Source organism: Chroicocephalus ridibundus, chromosome 1, assembly GCF_963924245.1.
Source record: "Chroicocephalus ridibundus chromosome 1, bChrRid1.1, whole genome shotgun sequence".
NCBI lineage: Eukaryota > Metazoa > Chordata > Aves > Charadriiformes > Laridae > Chroicocephalus > Chroicocephalus ridibundus.
The window spans coordinates 126,225,387-126,247,476 of record NC_086284.1 but is presented as its reverse complement, the minus strand read 5'-3'; the positions used below and the strand labels follow the sequence as shown (position 1 = coordinate 126,247,476).

At 44.0% G+C, this 22,090-nt stretch overlaps 1 protein-coding gene across 3 annotated transcripts in view; it reads right to left on the bottom strand.

The window, feature by feature from the left end:
* COL8A1 (collagen type VIII alpha 1 chain) overlaps window positions 1-22,090 on the bottom strand; it is a 94,998-nt gene that overhangs the window by 6,682 nt on the left and 66,226 nt on the right. The gene's annotated exons all lie outside the window — the stretch shown is intronic.

Here is a 22,090-nt window from a genome sequence, read left to right as displayed (position 1 = left end):
TGCAGTTTAAATCTGTGCCTAGGGTCGTGCACCATAGCTGCAAGGTGCAGGGGCTCTCCATTTCTATCCCAGCTCCTCCACAGCTCTTCTCCTGAGCTGGGCTCCAATCCTCTCAGCCTTCACCCAGAAGAACAGGACCATCTAGGGGCGGTCTGGGCCACCAGTGCCTCTGGGAAGGATCAGTTAACCCATGCCTTTTTCCAGAGATGTTCAACTATTTCCTAAAGGTGTCCCCGGCTGCAGACCCTGTCCCTTCCCCAGGCAGCCCATCCCAGCACCTCACCATCCCTGCTAACACAGCAGAACAGGGTTGGTTGTTCTTTCTTTTTCTTCCTTCTCACAATACAAACTTGGGACTTCTTTTCCCATCTGCTTTTGGCTTTCCTTTCTGCAGTAATGGTGTTACTAGTAGGTGAGCAGCAAATCAGCAATCAGGAACTCCCTAATTGAGTGCAAATTTGGGGGCAGCCTGAGGTAAGGAGGAGCCCTTGTGTGTTACAGTTTGAGTGTTTTGCAGTTTGTCCCACAACTGAGCCCAGCAGGCAAGTCCTGGTCTTTTGAAATGCACGTGGCAATTGCCAGGCTTGATGGTGTTCCTGACTCCCTGCTTTTCCAGGGAGCGCACAGTGCAAAGATGCCTTGCACCCAAGCCGAGCTGCTGGAAAAGCCCCTGCCACGCAGGCACACCTGCAGAGCTTTCCCAAGCCGCTCGTCACGATTTGCTCCCAGCAGCTGCTGGACCCTGCTGAGCCCAGGTGTGGGGAGGGTGGCCTGAGGGGGCGGTGGGGGCTTTGTACCTCCTGCTCGTGTTCCTCCTTCTCCCATAGCCTGGCTTGACAGAGGATAAAAAAGCCCCTCCATCTGTGTCTAAGTGGCTCAGCACTGAGCTCCCTTCAACCTCGTTTCCCCTGCCTTTTGCAGGGTGAAGCTTTTCCCTTTTCCTGCTGGGGCTGATCCCCGCTCAAATCTAGCTGCTCGGGGAGCTGCAGCCCCGGCTCCCCTGAACCGGGTGATGCCGCGGCATACGGGAGGACCCCCCTCGCTTGAGGGGCAGCGTGACCCCACCTTGGCTGGGACGTGTCCTCCCAGAGGCCGTAAGGAAATGTGGCTTTGGGCAGGTAAGGCTGCTGCGGAGAACTGGGGGAAAGCGTGAGAGGTAGGTGGGCTTGGGGTGGAGGAAGCGTATTTGCAGAGGAGGGGTCAGCATGCAGCTCCGTTCGCCTCCTCTAACGCCGCACTGTTGATAGCGGGCCTCTAAAGAGAACCTCAAAATCAGTGGTGAGGACGGGACTTTGCAAGGCATCCATGAGGGGTGCCCCGGCGGGCAGGGGGTGTGAGGGGGCTGCAGGGCGGCTGCAGGACTCGCTGAGCTGAGGGAGCAGGCCAAGGGCAATGCAGGTGTTGAGCCTGGGAGTTGTGACTTGTGTTTTCCCTGCTCGCCGCTGTATGGTTTGACTGGAGCGCTGGGAGGGCTGGGAACTGCTTCTCTGTGCTGTAGTGAAGGCGATTGATCGGGTGGTAACGTTGGGCGTCATTTAGTTTTTATGTCTGAACTCCTACTCAGAGTTCTCCCTTCACTTTGCATTAGCAAAGCACCTGGAGAAATCCTCACTGCTCTTTTAAAATGTTTCTCCTTCATTTTGCTCTGTGATATCTAATCTCTCAATTAGCATATCCTCGTTACTGAAGGTGTAAGTGGAGGCTAAATCCAAATCGCATTGTTAAAACAACCAGCAGAAGGTTAGTATTTTCAGTAATGTTCCTAAATAGACAAATGAACTACAGAAAAGATGGAACTATGTGTTAACAGCAAAACAAACCATTTAAGAAAATGAAATATTAGTGAATAAACACTAGATGGAGCATATGTTGCACAGCTGAGTTTCTACAGTCACTTTCTCTCCCAGGAATTTAAGGTCTTGGACGTAACCAGCTGCCATGTGGCAAAGAGAACCAGAGCCAAGATGTATGGGAGTTTGTAAGTGTAGCTAAAGCCCAAGCGCAGTTGCTCGTCCTTGTTCCGCAAAGCATTTCACCAAAGGCTTCATCTCCAGGGAGTTTAACGTGGCTTTTAGCCCACGGCTGGCTGCTTTGCTGAGAGCTGAAGGATTAGGGCTTTAGGACGCGGCATTTCTGCTTAAACCTCAATGTCACTGGGCTGCGAGGACAGCTTGTGCCTGATCAGTCACTGGGGCTCAGCTGGGATGTGGTAATTTATTAACCTGCTGCAGCTTCATCGGGCACATGGACCCCAAGCAACCTTTTCCTTTCGGGAGCGGTGGGGGGGGTTATCCCTGCTCTTGTCTCTGTTAGCCTGTCTGTTCCTTTCTGTACCATCGCCAGTAACTGGATGAAGCTTTGGCTCCCTGCAGCCAGGCGGGGTAACGCCTGCCTCAGTTTGCAGGTAAAATCCCAGCTATTGGAAAACTTGACGCTTTCTGTGCGTCTCTCCCAAATGAAAAGCACTGCCTGCATGAGGAGAGAAATGCAGTGAAACCTTTTTAAAAAAAATATTAGAAGATATTGGATGATTTAGGTCTGTTGCTGAAACCTAGAAGTATGAAGGGCAGGGTGGATTTTGAAGAATGAAGTTATTAAGTTAGCTTCTTGGCTACTTTGTTGTTCTGGTGGCCAGTTTTTTTTGGAGTTTGTTTTTTTTTAAAAAGATAACTTCAGTGGAATAAGTGGAGAGGGAAATAGGTAAAATTCCTTTGGATGTGATTTTTCTCTTTGTTTTTATTATGTGGGCTTTGTGTGTGAGTGGGAACTATTTGAACTAATTGGAAAAAAAATTTCCTACAGGGAGACTCGAGCCTGCCCACAGCCGAGGGTGAACTCAAGATCCCGCCGCTTGTGCCGAGCTCCCTTGGCCCCGCCAAGTGTCACGCAACCCACCTGCGGTTTAACAGGCGGAACCACACAGCACATGAGATGTTTTTGTGTGCGCGTGTGGAAATTTTGAGGGAGATCAGGCAAGGTTTCTAGAGATAGGAAGGCTCCAGAAAAATGAGGTGATCTCACTACATCTGTGTTTCTCTTAGTGTTTTTTTGATTCCTCATAACCAAAACAGTGTGGCCTGGAAATGACAAATTGCTTCTCGTCTATTGATTTTGGCTGGCGCTGGTGCCTGTGAGTAGCTGAGGTGGAAGGTGGGGGTTTATTTACTGAACAACCTCAGGCTAGATGGGACTTGGCTGACATATTCCTGGGAGGAGGTCAGAGCCTCCTCGGCGGCTTCACGTGAGCTGTCTGGGTCTTGGGATCTGCCACAGGTACCTGGGAAGTGCCCTGTGTTCAGCGCCGGCTGTATGGCTTGTCTCTCCCCCTGCTCCCCAAGGAAGGAGGGACCAGACAAAATTAGTCTTGATGAGAAATGTGGTAGAGTCCTGTGTGTGACTGCTTCTGCTCGCTGCCTCCTGGCAGTGGGTTCAGCTGGATCATCACTATCAGATACTGTCACTATAAGGCAAGCCTGTCCTGAAACATTGAGGGATGTCCTTCATGGGATAGTCCTTCAGTGTTTCGGCTCATTGCCTATCTCATCCTGCTCAGCTTTTCTAAGCAGTTATTTATGTACTGAGAAGTTGAAGGACTTTTTTTCTGCCCTGCAGTTTGTTTCTGAATGCCTGGGTGCGCAGCTCTTGTTGTTTAAAGACCTTACTGGGAAACCACCACCATCTTTAAATGCCTAAAAGCTACTGAAAAGCTTGCTCTTGGTTTTTAAAAGAAGCGTATAGATCCTAAATGTTGGACAAGTTCTCCAGAGCTTATGAGCAGCAAAAGGAGATTTTCCCAGTGATGACAGGACTTAAGGAAAATACCAGACTGAGGGGGAGAAAAATCTGTGCTGAAGATACAGCCAAAGTGTAAGACATCCCACACCCTTCACCCAAATGCCAGCAATTTAGGGATCATCTCCAAACACATTCATGTAATGCGATCTGATGTGCTTTCAAAGGTGTACGTCAGCAGAGCAATAAACTGGTTTTGGAATGGGATTTTCCTGGGTTTCTGTCAGAAAGCAATGGGAATGCGTCTACATATTTATGGCAGGTAAATCAGTGCCTGCATGCACCTTTGGAGGAGCAAAAGGCTTGGAGAATGCAAAGTTTTACCTTCACTGTTTGAATGTCTGAAGGAAGATGGAGGAGAAGCTACTGTGCCTTCCTAGTGTGCGATGTGTCATTTTGTACCAGTTGGTCAGATTAAGACACAGTAACTGTTTTCCTTTACCTAGGGTGGGGAGAAGGAACGTTATCCTAAACCACAAGTGTTCAGCTGCTTGTGTGTGAGCGCGTGTGGTTGGCTCTGTGGGTGAGAGAGAGAGTCCCTCAAAAAGCATGTTTTTATGGGCGAAGCTCAAGTGAGAACATTTCTCAACAACCTCTTTGGTAGAGCTGTTTTCCCGAGAAAACTAGAAAGGGCCTTCCTCTGGCTATTTGCGTTTGTCAGTAGAAACTGAAGACAAAACAAAATGTACCAGCAGTTGTAATTCTTAAATTGGTGTGAAGAAATAATGGCTAGTTTAGCCTAATTGTGTAAAGAATGTATGGAAAAAGTGATGCCCATCCATGTGGGACTTGAAATCATAGGTGGTCTTGCAAAGGCTGGAAGCCAGACATTGATTTATCAGTTCTTACAGGGAAGTGATGGCTCTGCAACCAATTTTGGGGTTAACTGAAACTTACCCATGTCCCAGAACCTGTAAGATACTTGCCCAGAGATGAGCCCCATGGGCTTAATTTACCACGCATTGCTTTTGAACTGCTGTATTTCCCAAAGAGGCATAAGGCATGAGTGGGTCTCAGTGAGTCTCTTCTGCCCTGGGGTCCCTTCCATGGGGGCTGCCTAAAGCTGCAGGGACGTGTTCCTCACTGCGCTGAGGGGACGGACTTGCTAGCGCTCAGGTTTCCTCATGGAAAATGACTGCTGCCAAACTCGCAAAATAAAAATCCTAGTGACTCTGGAGGTTTTGTGCCCAGAAGAGGGCTACTAAAAAATATTTGATGCTGAAAAGCTAAATTCTCTAGTATGTTTTTGACTCGAGATGAAAAGTGGTTAGGAACACAGCTACTTTTGGAGTATCTTGACAACTTTTATTACCAGATATCTACAATGGTGTATCCAGGGGGGGCGGAGGGGGGGTCTGCTCTGCTCTTGGGGATGGCGAGGTCTAATCCCACAGGAACATTATAAAATTCACTGAAGTCTCTTTTTGTCATGTAAGGACGTGCAGGGACAGCATAAGGCACTGTAAATGGCAAATAAGGTGTCACCCTGCCTAAGGAGTAACACCGCTGTGTCGTAGAGAGCGGGTGGGTGTAGAGGGACAGGAGCCCTCCGTGGGCAGTTGCCTGGCTGTCCCCTAGCTCGCAGGCAGAGGTACGTGGCAGCTCATGAGGAGTCAAAAGACGGCTTGCAAGAGACCGCTACAAAGTCTTCACAAGCCAATAACCATTCTTTTGTTTTCATTTTTAGCATTACTTTGGTAACAAATAACCTGTACTGTTCCTGTTTTGTGCAATATGGTTCCCTTAACCTGCTGGGTTATATGTGCAAGCCTGTGCACACCCCCACCCCTATACATATTTTTGTTAAGGTCCCTACCACCTGAAGAGCATTAGATTAATCACTGGGCATGTAACTTTTTTTTTTGGCATTTGTAAACTAATCCTTTTAGCCAGATACCTTTCTTCTAAGAAACTTTAGCACAAAATGAGAAGAGCAGCTATCAAGGCCTTAGTTCCTGCAGTTGCTCAGCACCAGTGAACGGCTGGGGTGACTTCAAGTAGGGGACGTCTTGAGATGTGAAAAGTCAAGCAAATGTTGGTTGTTGTTCTCAGCAGCAGTGCTGCAATGTGTAAGTGACTTGAGCCTTGACCTTCGCAGCACTTTGTTGTTCGCAGTTTTCAAAGACACTATTTCAAAACTTAATCCCAGCTAAAAATGAATGTCTGGATCACTAAACTCCTTTGAGGACTAGCTTGTCAATCAGTGCATACTTTCTGAAGGGATCTGAGGATACCCTGTACTGCACGGAGACTGAATTTTAGTGGGAACTCATATTTTCAGGGGCAGGAAAAACCAACAACCTTCTGCTTGCCAAATAATTTTGTATTTGCTCAGAGCTTTAATACACTCAATACCACTTGAATATAAAGCACTCTTCTGCCTTTCTGTGCCAAACAAGGTTTTATGTCATTTGGACAGATGTTTTTGAATTTGCAATCAAAGTAATTAAACTCAGTTTGGTGGGTTTCTTCTTGAAAGTTCAGTCATACTTCACGTAAAAGCAGGGAGCGAAGGCAACCAAGTGCAACTTGGCACACATTTCCCCTCTGAAAGCTAACCAGTTTCATAACGCATATTAAGACTAGCTACGCTGAGTTAATCTTATTTTCAGCAGTAAAGAGCTGGAGGATGGTATGGGAGAGCACAGCCGCTGTGCGAGGGCCCAGCCATGCTGTTGGCAGATGGTTGCTCCATGCCTCACTGCAGCCCAAGCAGGTTTGGGGTCCCCCATCATTTTACTTTTAATGGTGCCTACAGCTTCATTGCAGGCGATACCCGTTTCTTGAGTAGGCAAAACGTTTACCTTGCTAAAGGCATCTATAAAGGCCTGTGTATTCAGGAGGGAGGAAAGCAGGATTTATGGTAAACGTAATCCTTCTTGTGGAACTCTCCCACAGAGATCGGGTTTGTTATTCCATGACCCCCCCCCCCCCCACCATTTTCACTGTCCCCACCAAGAAAACAAAGTAGTGTTGAGTGTCTGTGTTCAGTTTAGATTACCACGAAACAGCTATTGTTCAGTATGTTAAAAATAAATTAAATCATATTTTGCTCAAGGTCTAACAACTGTGTCCGATTATCATGCGGTATTTACTAAATCTAGGACAGTCATAACAAGGATTGTTATAATACACATTTTAAAATGCACACATGCATAAACCTGCTGCTAATGGGAAATATTCAACATGTGGCAGATGCCTATTTCTATTTTTTTAGAAATTCAAAATGGTGCCTATGGTTGCTTTCTTAGAGAAGTGTGAAAACATCTAAATAAACAGCTTCATCTTAAAAAAATGATAACCATCTATAAGCTATCTTTGGCTTCAGTGGCAATTATATGGTCTTTTCTTGCAATGCCTGGGGAGACCTCTGTTTATCCATTTGTAAATCCATTTCCAAAGACAAAGCAACTGCCTCTGCTCCAATCTTTTTGCAAGTACATTTGTGCATGTGCTGGGTCTGGATGGTGACCCAGCTCCCTGTATGAAAACGGCACCCTTGGACTCCCTTGGTTTCTTACTTCCAAACAGTGTATGTTTGCATGTGTGTCTGTATCTACGTATATATGAAAATAGTTGTCTGTGTGCAGGTACTTATGTGTGCATATATGTGAAAACGCACATCCTGGGACCGGAAGCAGCCATGATGAGAAAGAGAAATTAGGCCATGCAGACATAATATTATCCTGCCTTTAGTCTTCTCCCTGTGCCCAGTCTGCTGCCAGCCTACCTACGTGGGCCTGGGTAGGTACCTCCATCTCTCTCTGTGTATCTGGGCATGATTAGATTGGCACCTCCACAACCCCTAACTCCCAGCCATGGGGCTCTGCCCACTCAACACAAACACGAAGCTCACGATTTACGACGGTATTCTGACACCCGGCGCTAGTAATTGATTTCCAGGGGAGCTAGTCTCTCTTGCGTGTCTCTGAGGATCTGGCCCAGAAGCTGTTTGCTGGAAAATGCCTGAAAGCTACTTGCAGTCAGACGGCAGGGAGCCGTGTCGAGGAGCAGTGAGCTGGGCATTGCTGGCTGGGCGACCACAGTCCCCGGGGATGCAGCTCTCTGGCGTGGTGGCGTGTACTCGTTTGCACGAATCAGTGTCTGACCTCGGACTGGGGAGGAAGGACCAACGTGGGGGAATGTTTGCAGAAAAGCATGCGACTTTAATTATGGGATTAGAATTAATTATAGGTAGGATTTAGCAAATACCTGCCTCTGAATACGTTTTCCTGTTCTCTGCCATGTGGCATGCGCTTGAATCCTCTGCCTAATGCGCTCTTCTGGGCAGTTTGCCTACAGTCTTGGTGGCAGGCGGCTTTGATGGAGGCACTTAAGCGACTGCCACCAGCTCCCCATTCGGCAATGGGCTGCGCAAGGCACATAAACCTGGACCCGATAATGTGGAACACACAAAGTGATCAAAGCCTAGAGCTGCCTCCCTGCTTATCAGCACGTAATCACCCTCCTGGCGCAGAGCCCGGGACCGGCGGCCGATGCGGCCAAGCACAGACTGTTTCTTCAACGTGGGAAATGACCTGAGGGCTCCCTCTCTGAAGTGGTGGTGCTACCAGCACTTGCAGAAGGAGCTCCCCGTGGGGCACAGCCACTGACACTGTCCAAGGAATTTGCCTTATCAGATGCAATGGGTTTCGCTGTGCGCGGCCCACTGGCAGCGAGGCTGGCTTTCCTGGAAGTGCTTTTATAGCCAACCGACCATGTCCTGGGGGCATTGTTAGTTTGGGGATTGTTTTGTGGAAAACGCTTCACATCTACTGCCAGTCCCTTACCCAAAAATAAATGCGAAGACAAACACCCAGAGACGCGCTTCAGACTGCAGTTCCCAATCTAGTAGGCTGAACCTCGAGGTGTTGGTAACGAACTATGGTGATTACTGGTTACAAAACAGTGTGGACAGGGAGCTACAGGCTTTCTTTGGAAACCTCCCTCCCCAGCTGTCACTCATCGCTCTTGGCCCTTACTCTGCCCTGAGACAGGTTGTGCTGGCTGCGTGCAGTAGAAGCCTCCCAAATTTTCATGGTACAGTTGTTTGCATGTTATTATGGTGTAACGGTTTCCGAAGTGTATCACAGCATTTTACTGTTTTAATCCAAAGCAGTGCCTCTAGCAGCGCTGCTATGAGTTATACTCACTGGTAAAAGTGTAAAAAGTTTCCATTTCGCTACCTCTTGGTTGAGCCAGCTTTGTGAACAAGCCACGTGCTGGCAATTGCCTCTAAATGACAAACGAATAATCTGCACAGTTTAGTGTTGAGCTTGTTCATCAGTGAAATGCTGCACCTTATCAGATGTATGGGAGTAGACAAAAGTGAGGGAAGACGACTGTCTCTTTCTGCGGCAATTAATAAAATCAAATGTATCCTGAATCTTCACCCAAATACTCACAAGTGGCAGAGAGTCTTATTCTGAAGGATATCTACTGGTTTTACTGCTCAGAGAACTCTTATTTCCTCATTTGATTAACCAAAGTATTGTACTAAAAGCAGAAAAAATAAAATATATTCTTTGTGAAGGTGCGTTGAGTCCTAAAGAGACACAAAAGATCAACTCAGGCTATATATGTTCTATTCTAATACAGCCTGATTTAGGGTTTTCTTGCATGCATCTGGGAAGACTGCTTGGGGGGAGCATTGTGTGAATTAGGAGATCTCGATACCTTTAGGAAAGCTTAGCTGTGTATGCAAAGATTCCATTCATTAACATCCATGAGACACAAATAGGTGCTAGAGTTTTTCTTAAACACTTCCCAAGAAGTGGCAATAGAAAGGAAAATCCTGATTATAAAAGTGCTCTCGGTAATGACAATGAGTGATTGTTACAGATGTTGCAGGGAAGATAATCTGCCTTTTTATTAGATTAAACATTATGTAAAGCAGTACAGGTGTGTGCAGATGTAGCACTTGTGCGGTATTTTCAGACTAGCTAAGCTATGGTTGGTGCCAAACCTGAGGAGATGAGGGGAAAAGTGGCCAGAAACTGCTCTTGCTCTTCTCTTGGTGCTGAGGCTGTAGCAAGTGCCGTTTCAGTCACTGGTGCTGCTTGAGGTCTGACTTGCCTTGTGTGGCCTGCGGGCCACCCCCCGGCAGCCTGCCACGCTGTGATGTCCTGACATGCCATGGCCACTGTCACCCTATCTTCGTTTTTGGGGGTAAAAATGGCTGCATGGTGGCCTGGGTGGACGGAGCCCGGCTGCAGCTTTGGGAAAGGCAGGTGTCTGTCTCTGTTACCACCAAGGTCTGGCCGGTGCTCTGCAGTGGGGCGTTTTGGGAGACGAGGGGTCCTGGCACCTCCAGGGGCCAGGAGGGCTGTCTCTCTGGAAAGGGGTAAGTTTTAGCCCTTCTTTTAGAAAAAGAGTCTAATTCCAGGTGCAATTCTGGAAGCCTTTTGGTTACAGAGAAACTAGTGCCGCTTCGTAGGGATCATGCTCTGGCCTTTGCAACCTGGACAGTGTTTACTTTAACAGTCCTGGGACTTGCTGAACTACAAAGCAAGAAATCTGGGGGCGATGGACACGGGACATGACTCTGAAGTACTTGGCCTGATCTTAATTTGAGACAATTTATTGTTCTTTCTGACTCCTGTTGCAATCCTGTGGCCTTACACGTTGCCTTCTTGCCATAAAATGTGCTTGATTGCCTCTTTCTGAAACTGGCACAGCAAAGCATTTCTGTTCCTTTTCTCACTTTGATGGCACACAAAATGCATTTTCTTGGCTCTCGCCCCCATGCTGCTTCATGACTCTTTTTTTTTTTTTTTTTTTTAAATAAAAGCAAAAGGCTTTGGAGGCTCTATTTTGGAGATGAATTGTTACCACTTAATAATATTTCTGTTCAATGTACTTTGATGAGCCTGTCTAGAGAAAGAGCAGCTTCTCTCTCCCTTATTTTCATTTGCTGTGTTCTAACTTTGCAGTTCCTCAGAACCCCAAAGTCCCACTCCAAGGAAGATATGAAAACAATGACAAATGCCTGTAAAATATTTTTCTTGAAAAAAAACTCTTGTCGTTTGGACAATTTTTATTTGCCATTAAAAGGATTCCTGCCCTTTACATACTTTTCCTACCTTTGCTCAAACAGTGGAAGAAATGATCTTGCCTTAGAAGGTTAAACATACTAGACTACTCCACCCAGACAGAAATCAGGAGGATGTTTTAAAATTATTTAGCAACAGTTACTTTCCTATTTTATTATAAAATTCTGCAGATATTCGTGAGGATGTGCTGATCTTAGTCATGACCTGACACTGTTCCATTCACAGAAGTCAAGCAGATACTATTTCATGATCATATTTCCTAAATGGGTAAGCTTTATTTTTTATGCTACTTTTCTTGATAAAGACTAGGATAACAATAACCACAGCTAACCACTCTTACGGTCAAAATGGTTTCAAAACTGGGCTTTTAATTTTTATAAAAGATCCTTTGTTCTCTGGGTCGTATCTGTGGGTGGACATGAAGCTGGAAGTTGCCAGGTGGTTGGCAGTGGATCTACCAATGTACATCTCTTCATAATCTGGCACTTGGGTGCAATCACCACCAAAAACTCTAGTGTAGTCCTCTACACTGCCACCATGGCTGAACTGCACAAATACATCCCTGTGCCATGCCCGACACATCTGCCCATAAAGACCTTCTGTCTTTTCCTCTTGTGCAGCAGGTAAGAAATGCTTCTTATTCAAGTCTACTTCAACACATAACCACTCGACTAGTCAACGTGCAGAGAGACAAAGACTGAAATCACTGTTACTCGTTAACAAGTGTAACATGTACAGGCCTACACAGATGCCACTCTCTTCCCACTCTGCAAGTGCAGAAATAAGGGTAGCATGACACCACCAAATAAGCTTTCAACCTGAGTTGTGAAATACTCCCTGGAGGTTTGACTGAGTGAATACTTATACTAAATGTTTGCCACGTCTCTCAAAAGCATAGCAAAGAAAAATAATACTTCTGAAATGCACACACACACCCAAAAAAGACACACACCCACACCCCCCTCACACACCCTTATCCTGGATCCATGACAATATATAGTTATTTAAGCTCCAAAGATGTCATGAGGCAGAATTAATTTTCTATATGCAATCCAATGTGCTACGGTTTAAAGGACTTGAAACTACCGTATCTGTCACCTTAGAATAACCCAACCAAGGCCAAAGGAAAGCAAAGCCAAGTACTGAAGAGCAAATACTATCGCTCACTTAAGTCTCTCAACTCCAAGAAAAACAATATGAAAAGTTCAGCAGAGCCATTTGGACCCATGATCGCTGGTAACTGTGCGACTAGCGATGGAGCTGGTCGGTGCTCCAGTCTCCCGTCTTAACTGTTATAAAACGTCTGCAGCGGGAGCTGGCACTGGCATTTCATCAGTACTGCAGCCAGGACACGGCCAGCGGTGACAGGCTGACAAACCTGTTGCTACCCAGCTGCAACACTGGACCAAAGTGGGAGACCTGCCTCCCTTCAGCTGCCTCCAGTGCTACAAGGCAGAGGTGCGGCTGGAAGCACACGAAGAAATAGGATTGGAGGGGGAAATTAAAGCCCTTCAGTCCATAATAGAAATTCAAGTCCTTGATCAGGGACCGATTAGCTGTCGCCTGAGCTGGCAGGTCACTAAAGTCCTCCTCAAGGGCTGCTTGGTCCCAGGGCGCAAATCTTCCTTAGTGCAGGGTGTGGACCTGAGGCTGCCTTTGCCCGCTGATGACTCCCAAGCTTTCAGACAAAGGCTCTCGTGGCTTTCCTCCTCCCCGGGTCTGCTGCGACCTGTGACAGCTCCAACCAACTCCCGGGAGCTGAAGCCTGTATCCATGCTTCAGAGGTAGGAAATGCATACTTCAGCACCCTTTGCTAAAGGAAGGAATTAGACCCCTCTTCTACTGCCCAAGTAAGATGGTGCTTGAGCTGCTGACGGCTGCTCAGAGTTTGAAAGAAAAATCTGGCGCTTGCCTTCAAAAGAGGATTGTGGGCTGCGAGCTGGGAGCGGCGGCGCTTGCGCTTGTGTACTTCATTCACCAGAAGGCACTTAAACCCAGGAGAGAGCTGGGATTTAGGATGAACTGCAATCTTCAGCTTTTCCTATTTGGCTGGCTTAGGCAGCTCCCCAAACAGTGGCTTTTGTGAATCCCCCTCCGAGGCACTTAACTCCCCTTACACACACGCATGGAGTCCAGGCATCTAATTCAAGCATGTGGACTCCATTATGGGGCCAGATGCAAACCTCCCCTCATGGATTAGGATCTGAAAGGTCCTATATCCTGTATTGTCAATCAACTAAGGCCTCCATTTTCCCTGCCCACTCCTCCTTTTTTGTTTCAAAATCTGTTTTTTTTTGAAGCAGATAGGTATTTTTAAAAATTCTTCTTGTATCTGTGCAAAGGAGTAGTTAAGGCATGTGCTAACTATTCCCAGGATGACGCAGTTAAGACAACAGTGACTGACTTCACAACATCTGGCGTTGGAAAAATCAAGACACTTAAACGAAATCATATTCTTCCCCACAAACTTTGTCCACCAGATTCTTACTGCTAAACAGCAGAACCAAAGGTTCATGGCTACCTACAGGCCATGGCTTCACCAAATAGAAAATAAATCCACCAGGCAGATATTTCTGTAGCAAGAAAAAAGGAGCCTTGTTTCTCCAAACAGCAGAATGGCTATCAGCAATGCTTACAATGATTTCCTTTTGTTCTGTTTGACTGTGCGATGGGGCACCTACATTAATTCTCAATTAATTTTGTGTTAGGTCAAGAAACTCACTCAGATTTTCAGATGTTAGTGGAAATCGTGTATTCTTAATAGAAATACCTTTGTGGAAAGCTTGTTTAACCATGCTAAGGAAAGAGATAATCCGGAGTACATAATTATAGCCCACAGGCTCAGAGTTTGAGAGGGGTTTTTTTCTAGATCTGAGCTGTATTTTCTGAAAATTGTTGCAAAATTCCCAATAAATGAAATAACAAGGCTCATTAGATGCTGCAGGAATGAGTTCCTTGAAGAACTGTACCCGCAAGTTGTGCTAGTGAAGTCATCCAGGGGCTAATGTTTCCAAAAGATGTGTTTGCACCTTTGTGAGCTCTAAAAACCTTTGAGGGATACTTTGGCGAGTGCCAGTACTGGACGCAGGGTGCAATTTAGACTACGTTTAGAGTAGGAGCACTTTCCTGCTAAAGGAATACTTAATGGCGAAGTGCTTCTAGCTGAGACGCAGCCACACCAGCCACTCTGAGCAAGGTGCTGGGCGAGCAAGCCCTGCCCACACACGCACACGTAAGCGTATGCACACAAATGAAACCATCAGTAACAATTAAAAGAAATAAATCACGAACTCCCAAGTAGGTTTTGTTGGTATTACTGCATCTATACGAGTAGCTTGCGGTGGCGTAACTATTTCGCGCTGCTGGCTGCCAGGACCCCAGAGCGGAGCAGCTTCAGGGCAGGCAAAGGAAGAAGCGCCTGGAGGAAAACCAGGTTATGAACAGAAGGGAACGTGTGAAGGAATTAACTGAGATACCTGAGATTTAGCAGCTCTCTGCTTGGAATTGAGGGATAATCAAATTTCTCCCATTTTCACTGATTTAAGCTTTAATAATAAATCAGCAGTGGACAAAAACTGGACAAATAACTGGACAAAAATTTAAGGGCTTTTATAATCCGTGGGATTGTATGGCGTCCGTGTTTGCTCTTTCATTAGACACTATTTTCATTACAGGTTTTTGAAAGCAGCATTTCAGAGAAGGGAAGATAAGGCAAACTTACGGAGAGTTTTCATCTCTTCTTTTAAGAAGTGGGCAAAATGTACATAGTACTGACACATGACAATGCCATTGCTTTTAAATACAGATTTGGATGGATCAGTTTGAAATACTATCTATATGAAAAAAAAAAATATCACCCTCCTCTTTTTCTTCTTTTCAACCTAAAAGGCAGCACTGGTAATCAAAATCACTAAGAAATTAAAAAAAAACCAAACCCACCAACTCAGTATCTTTTATGTTTTGTTAGTTTTGTTTCTTTTGCCTGTTTAGGCTCTAGACTGGATTATCTCCTAATGTGTGTACAAACATCATAAATCACCTATGAGAAGTGCTGTTAAATTCTACCCATGCCTCTCCTCCTCCTGAATTCCTTCTTATCTATCTTATTTTATCTCTCTTCTCTTTACGGCTAATAGCTATACCTTGTTTTGTCCTTTCTTGTACTTATATTTATTCCCCAAATGACGTATAGTCTCTTAACAGTAGTCAGTTGAAAATTATTTACTTTTTTTGATATTGTAATAGTGATTGCATGCTGTTATGTCTTTGGTTTGGAATTAAGTCCACATCTTGGTTAAATGTGACACCTGAAATGAACTTGTCTTCAAAGAACAAATAATCCAGAGAAAGGGGAGTGATTTGTGTTTTCCTCCATTACAGCCATCGGTGTATTGCAACCATAAAACACTGGTGTGGCATTCATAGTGTAGTGATAACTGTTACGGAAAAGAAGACAAATCTACTAATTTTTCATTTGGAAATGCAAAATTATTAACACAATATTGTTGAAGAATTTTCCTGGCTAGTTCTCCTTTGGCTGCCTCAGGCTAAAAACGACTGCTGGAATTTAATATTTTATGAATCCTCCTGACTGTGAAAGTGTAGTAATTCTCTTTGGGAGGATCTATGACTCAGACAAAATGCAGAAATCTGAACAGACATGACGGAAAACGATGTGCGGTTGTGACTGTAACTTTGAGAAGCTTGTGTCCCATCAGTTCTGTGCATCAATTTCATTGGTAAATACCTATTTTTTTTAAAGTAAACAAAACGAGTATTTCCTAGAGTTCGGTAATTCAGGCCTCCACAATTGTAAAGAAAAATGCTACATGATCTGGAACAGATTTTTTTTTCAAGTGACTCAATTAATTACTTCCATGTGACAATTAGCAACATTAGAAGCTTGTGAAATTCAACAGTTGGGGAACTGGTCACTTGTGCAGACAGGCAATTTGACATACACAGATAACACCATTTTTAATGAGAACTATAAACTGCATAAAGTTTGCTAGTTGTTAAATATTTTTAAATGGATCTCAATCTATATATATCCAGACAGTTATCCATACAGTAGACTATGGCCTGTTTTTCTTAATCAAGCAAAACGACAATGAGAATTTTGCTCAATTAAGAACCGAAGAATTTGGCTGAGTTTTATTCAGTTCTTGGCAGTAGGAAAAACTGGTCTTTCCAACAGTAAGTGCCAGCGCAAAATATTTTGGAAAGGAAAAATGTCAGTTTAGATCTATGAAATTCCCTTTTTTGGGCAGTAAAATTAGAATTGCTCTGGTTTGTATTAGCTTAAAAAAACCCAAACCCTGGCCTACTATTGTGTAGCTAAGTAAACAGGTATCCAGTACCGGCCCAGATTCTGTCCTCAGTTATAGCAGCAGTTAGACTGCACTGGAGGTAATTCCTATTTATAAACAGAATAATCAAGATCACCGAGTCCTAAGTTTTCCATGTGCTCAATTTATAGATATTGGTCGTCTTCTGCTGTAGAAATGATCACAATGGTTAAATGTATCTGGTTGGAAGTGAACAGCAGTGATTGTTATTCAGTCAATTTTACTGCATCTTATCTTGCTAATGATGACATCTGATGGGATGTCACAGATGAACAGCTTTACTTGCCTAGCCGCTCTGAGCTAAAATGAAAATTTCCAAAGATGGAAGAGTTGGAAGATAAGTGGGAGTGTTGCTTTCCTTTAACTTTTTTTTTTAAAGGAAATGTTTTTCTTATCATTCTTTTAATCTATTCAAAACTATCCCAATTTCTTCCTGGAAATTAGGCTGGAGATGTCATGAGAACAGACATTATTTCATATATCTGATATCTTTTTTTTTTTTAAACTGGTGACAAAGATCCCATTTAATTAAATGAAAGCAGACTTTGGATGTCTCTGTTGATGTACAGTCCTACAGGCAGCAGGAGAATGAGGGAAGAACCCGTAAAATAAACCTATCTATTAAATTAAAAATACATACTTATGTTCAGACTTGACTATTGTTTTACAAGGAACACCCAAGAAAACATGCATGTGGATCCCATTTCCTGCAGAAATTTGCTTTAAACACTCATGAAATCAACATATCGTACTTCAAAGATTTCTTATTTGAGCTAGAAGTAGGGCTGTAAATGTTCTTCTTATATCCTTCACCATGGCTTAGTGGATGCTATCAGCCAACCCGCCTCATACCTGCGGAAAAGACTTTGGCCTGTCAGGGAGCTCTGTAGGCCAAGTGTCAGCACCGCAATCAGGTCTATAAATCTTCTAGATTATTTGTGTGCTGGAGTTTCTCTTGCCATTGTGATGAAGAAATAATTGAGTTGCAGAACTGCACCAGTACATGTGAAGCTCATTGAATTTTATTCTCTAACAAAAGCATTATTTTGTACATGGAAAAAAAAGTATAAATGTAAGCAGATACATATGTTTTTGATATTTGAACCCATTTAATTATATCATTAGTTTTGCCAAATAACATGACATGGACAAGTTAGATGTTAGCCTTTTTTATAATTTAACCAAAGCGATCACGTATATTGTGTGCTGGCGACACACACTATTATGTTTGATCTTTGTCCAACCACAGAAAATTGGTGCAAAAAAAAAAGCATGGGAGGACCCAGGGCTTCCAAATGTGTTAAACTCATTACAAAGACACTTTAAACTTACTCATCGTTCAGTCTTGTTCACTCTTGGTGATGATGCCTCACTGACTAGCAGTAATAATCCTAAATTGAACTGTTTTGTAAAGAAATGCAGTGGTGCCATCTTTTTTCCTTGTAATTATAATACAGATGATTCTCAAGAAAAACACAATTTGAAGGTTACCACATTTTAAAATGCACATCTATGGCCTTGCTCAGCTGTGTGCTGCCAAAGCACGCACGTTAGAAATGAGCTGAGATGGCAGTGTCCAGATCCAGAAAAGCCAACATTTTTTACTGCAGATATAACACAGACTCCCACAGTTGCTATCTCTGGATGTGGGGCTGATGCTCGGAATCAGAGTAGTGAACCAGGCACGTGCTGAATGTTCAGTGTTCTCATAAGATATTCTTTCTTTCCTACAGTGCTGGAGTGGAGTGGGTTAGAAAACAGTAATTGTGAAATAGTGTTCCTGCCTCCTGTGAGGACACGCTGCCCCTAGAGAACTAAGGAAATATCTGGGTTATATTTTTTCCCAATGAATTCCTAAGGATAGACTTAGACATGCCAGCATCTCTGAAGAAGACCGAAGGCAGATTATAAACTGCCTGGTATTGATGAGTTAAACAATGGATTGGCCCCTGGCTCTGAGAAAAATTCCTGTGTTGGACTGGGATCCTGCCTGCTTACTCACATCACAGGACTATGGTAAGGAGTGGAAGAATTCTGGTGTGAGTCCTGATCCGGTACATCCGGACACCATCACTCAAGCAGCAGGCTCAAATTTTAAAAGAACTAGAATTTTTTAAGCATGTGTGTAAGATTGTTCAAACTACCTCTATGACCTTGGGCGAGTTACTTACAGCACCATTTTCTTCCATTCCTATAGAAAAGGCAGGCCTGATCCACCAGCCCCTACTCCCACTCCGCACGTGTATATATTTCTTGGTATCACTCGCCAGCTCCTACATTTTGGCATGTTCTAACCCCTGCTCACAAGTTTCTTCCTCCTTGAGCATTACAGTTTGTACTGGAGAAGGAGAGGAGCGACGAAGAGAAGCAAACCAACAGACAGTGGAGTTTCCTGTAGAGTCTTAGTCCCTCAGCTCACACATCTCATTTAGGACACCATCTGGAGCTCAGGGCTCCAGCCGGGATCCACAGTGCAGGAACAGAAATAACTTGACAAGCCAACCTGTGGTGAGCATCAAGAAGATGCAGCCCGACTGGCTAGTGGTACCCACGCCACCTGGTTTAAAGTTAAATCTTTGATACCTCTGCAAAACGTTGCAGATGCTTCTGGGCCTGCTGTATAGGCATTGCCACACTTTGCCAATCTCCTTCAGTTCCTCATTTGCAAAATGGGTCTGAAACTCCTTACTTGGCTCTGAGTGATGCTGTAAGAAGTACGCTGAGCATTTCAATGACGCCTATACTAAGTCATCAGTCGTCTTTTATCTTTCTCATGCTCATGAATGGGTAACACACTCATTGACGGAAAGAAGAAATTTTGGCGGCAATAAGCTCTTTAATGTACTACACACAGTCCCCAGTCCCTGCAGTTGGCTGTTTACAGGTCTCTGTGAACTTCTAACGTTAAATAAAGCCACAAAGAGACCACAAGTCAGTCTTGATGAGCAGACACATTGATTCAGGTTCTCTTCAAGGCTACGAGACCCAAAAGAATAGTTTCCTGAAAATATATTTGTCAAGAAGATGAGCACTTAAGATAAACAATAGAGTGGAGGCCAAAAAAGAAATTAAAACAGGACGTCTACCCCACATTGTTTGCTTAAGCAAAATCAGATGGATTTGTCTCTGGGGACCCCAGGACTGGGGCTGCTTTTTTTTTTTTCATGCTAGGTGCCATACTGTGCCTGCTCTTTTTTTCCAGCCTTGCTTTTGTGTATATCATAGTGTCTAAAGCAATTATTCCCTTCAGTTATTCTACTTCATTCATGCAAATTAGAACTGTAGCCGCAGTTCATATGAAACCATAGGTGCTATCCCCAGTTTTTCTTAAATCCTTACTGTATTACTTAAATTCTACATGATATTGCTTCTTCTGAATTCATTGCTTGGTCTGAGTAAATGCAGTTCATTAACTCTATTTTAACCCCCACACAAGCATTCTCCCTACGCCTTCAATTAAAACAGCTTTCAAGAACATTTGCCTTCAAAGTCTATGATGCCATTAAGAGATAAAATAGTACTTTACAATTAAAGGGACACATATCTTAGTCTTGACGTTATCACTTATCCTGGGTTAGGTCAGTGTTTTGTATATTTTGGAGCCACCTGAAATTAGCTCACTTCTGCAAGGTACCTGTTCACTTCAGTTTTAAAACAACCAGAACAACCTTTTTCAGAGTATTTTACAGAAATACTTCAGTGCTAGAAAAATGTGTGCATCACTAAAAACCAAACCAAACCAAAAACTACAAGAAATGGGTTTTACTGGAAGAAAACTTTACAGCAACCCTACATGTTGCAAGAGAGGAATAAAGTTTTAGGCCCTGATACTCATCTTTATGAGTAGTGTAATTTAGAAGAATCTTCCTTTCTATTGATGGCATTGTCTCTGTGTAAAATTGAGATAACATGTCTGAGCAGAAACAACAACTCCTTCTGGGTTGTAGGTAGTCCATCTCCTGAGAAACAGTGGAGGAGCCCTCCTTACTGCCAACCTTCCAATATGGCTTTCAGCGAGACTTACAGTCTCGAGGAGAAGGAGGTGAAGAGCGTAAAGAAGCAGCGACCAAAAACCGCAATAACCTGGTGCAGACAAGTCTATTAAAAAGAGAAAATATTGTAATAAGGACTGGAATAATTGTTTGTTTTAACTTCTGTTTTAATCACATAAATCCTTGTCATGCTGTAAGCAGCCCAGTTTGCTGAAGGAAGAAAGAAAACAAACCAGGGCATGATTTGGGTAAAATGCATGGGGAGGCCATGTCTTTTGCGCGCACTGGCCTCCTGCCACAGGCTGTTTCCAGTGCTCCAGCGGGTGGGGAAGGAATGCTGCAGTCTTCATCCATTCAGTTCCCAGTTCCTCCACCTCCACCCTCTCCAGGGGGGGCAGAGCAAGCCAGCCTGGGGTCTGCTGTCCCAGGGGCTGCCCTGGTCCCTCTGGATTAGCCCTGCTGCCCTTTGCTGCCAGGGGGATGGGGGAAGGACTCCTACCACCATCAGTGGTGCCCACCTTAAGGCTTGGCTGCTCGGGCTGTGCCCTGCTTTTGGAGCTCTCCTGTTATGGCTTAATGACTAGGTAGTGCTAATGAGTGAAAAAAAAGCTGAAATGGGAGATCGAAATGAGCCTCTGAAAGCAGTGGAAAGGCTGGCACTTGCATGGTTATATAAAGGAAATGTTGTTATTCCTAAGGAAAAGGTACTATTTCTACAGCTATAATCTAAACCATATTTCTCTTTAGCACCAAAGCCACACACTGGTATTCACCTGGGCTTAATGCAAATACTGCATCAGGCAGCTCAGGGATAGTCAGCTCTTATGAGCAATGTTAGCTGTGTAAGCTTCGTTTGGAATTTTAGCAGACTCCCTACTGCAGTCTTCACTAGACAAAACAGGCTTGACATTTAAAACCCATCTTCTGTAATTGTTCTAATTCCAGATACAGTCACTGTAACTAATTTGTGGCAACAGTCAAAAGAGAATTAGATGTTTATGTATCGTTATTTGTAATCAGGCTAAAAAATGGATTGTTAGCAAATATATTTATAAAATCAAGCATACCGCACGTCAAATGTTGTAGCAGTGCATCTAAAGATCAAATGTTTCTTATCGATGTATATATATTTAAGTACTGACAGGTACTACAGCCAATTCACATGTCAGCTGGAGCAATTTTTGACCAGTATGGAAGCTGTATTGGGTTTTCACGGGAAGTCCTTGAGAGCAGACACATCTCGCTACTGAAGCTGCCCCGTAGGTGGCGTGAGCCATCCACTCAAGCGCACACACAGGCCTAACACTTCGCTTCCGTTATTTTATTTTTTTTTAAAAAGCAAAATAACAAAGCCATGTTTACATAATTGTCCTTTATATAGGTGCTACTGCCTGTGTTGGCTGGGGCACAGCCGTGTTACACTGCCTTCGAGTTAGAACTGCCATGTCATGATAAATTACAAAGAAATTTCTTTCTGGTAAAGGTAAAATCTTGTCTTAAGACACAGTGTTCACCTGTGTCTTTGAATGAGGAGGGTCCTCTCTACTCCCAGTTACTTTGATCACCTACAGACAGCTCATTACAAAGAGCATACTCCTGATATTGGCCAGGGCAAGTATAATATGAGCTGAGCATAAGATATTAACAAATATCTTTCCTTTTAGTCCTTTCTGGCTTCCTGTCTTTTAGTCTGTGTTTAGTTTTTCAAACACTCTCTCTTGTTTGTCACAAGGCAAGGGACTTTGTTTTCTAGTTGTTCTAGAAGTGCATCATGCTGGAATGTGTTTTTGCTCTGAGCACATCAAAATCTGCAGATTTTTCTGCTGGTGGGTAGGAAATGGTGAGCACCAGCCCTTTGATCTTAGTCTTGCTACATTTAGTAAAGAAAGGGAATGAATTTTGAGCA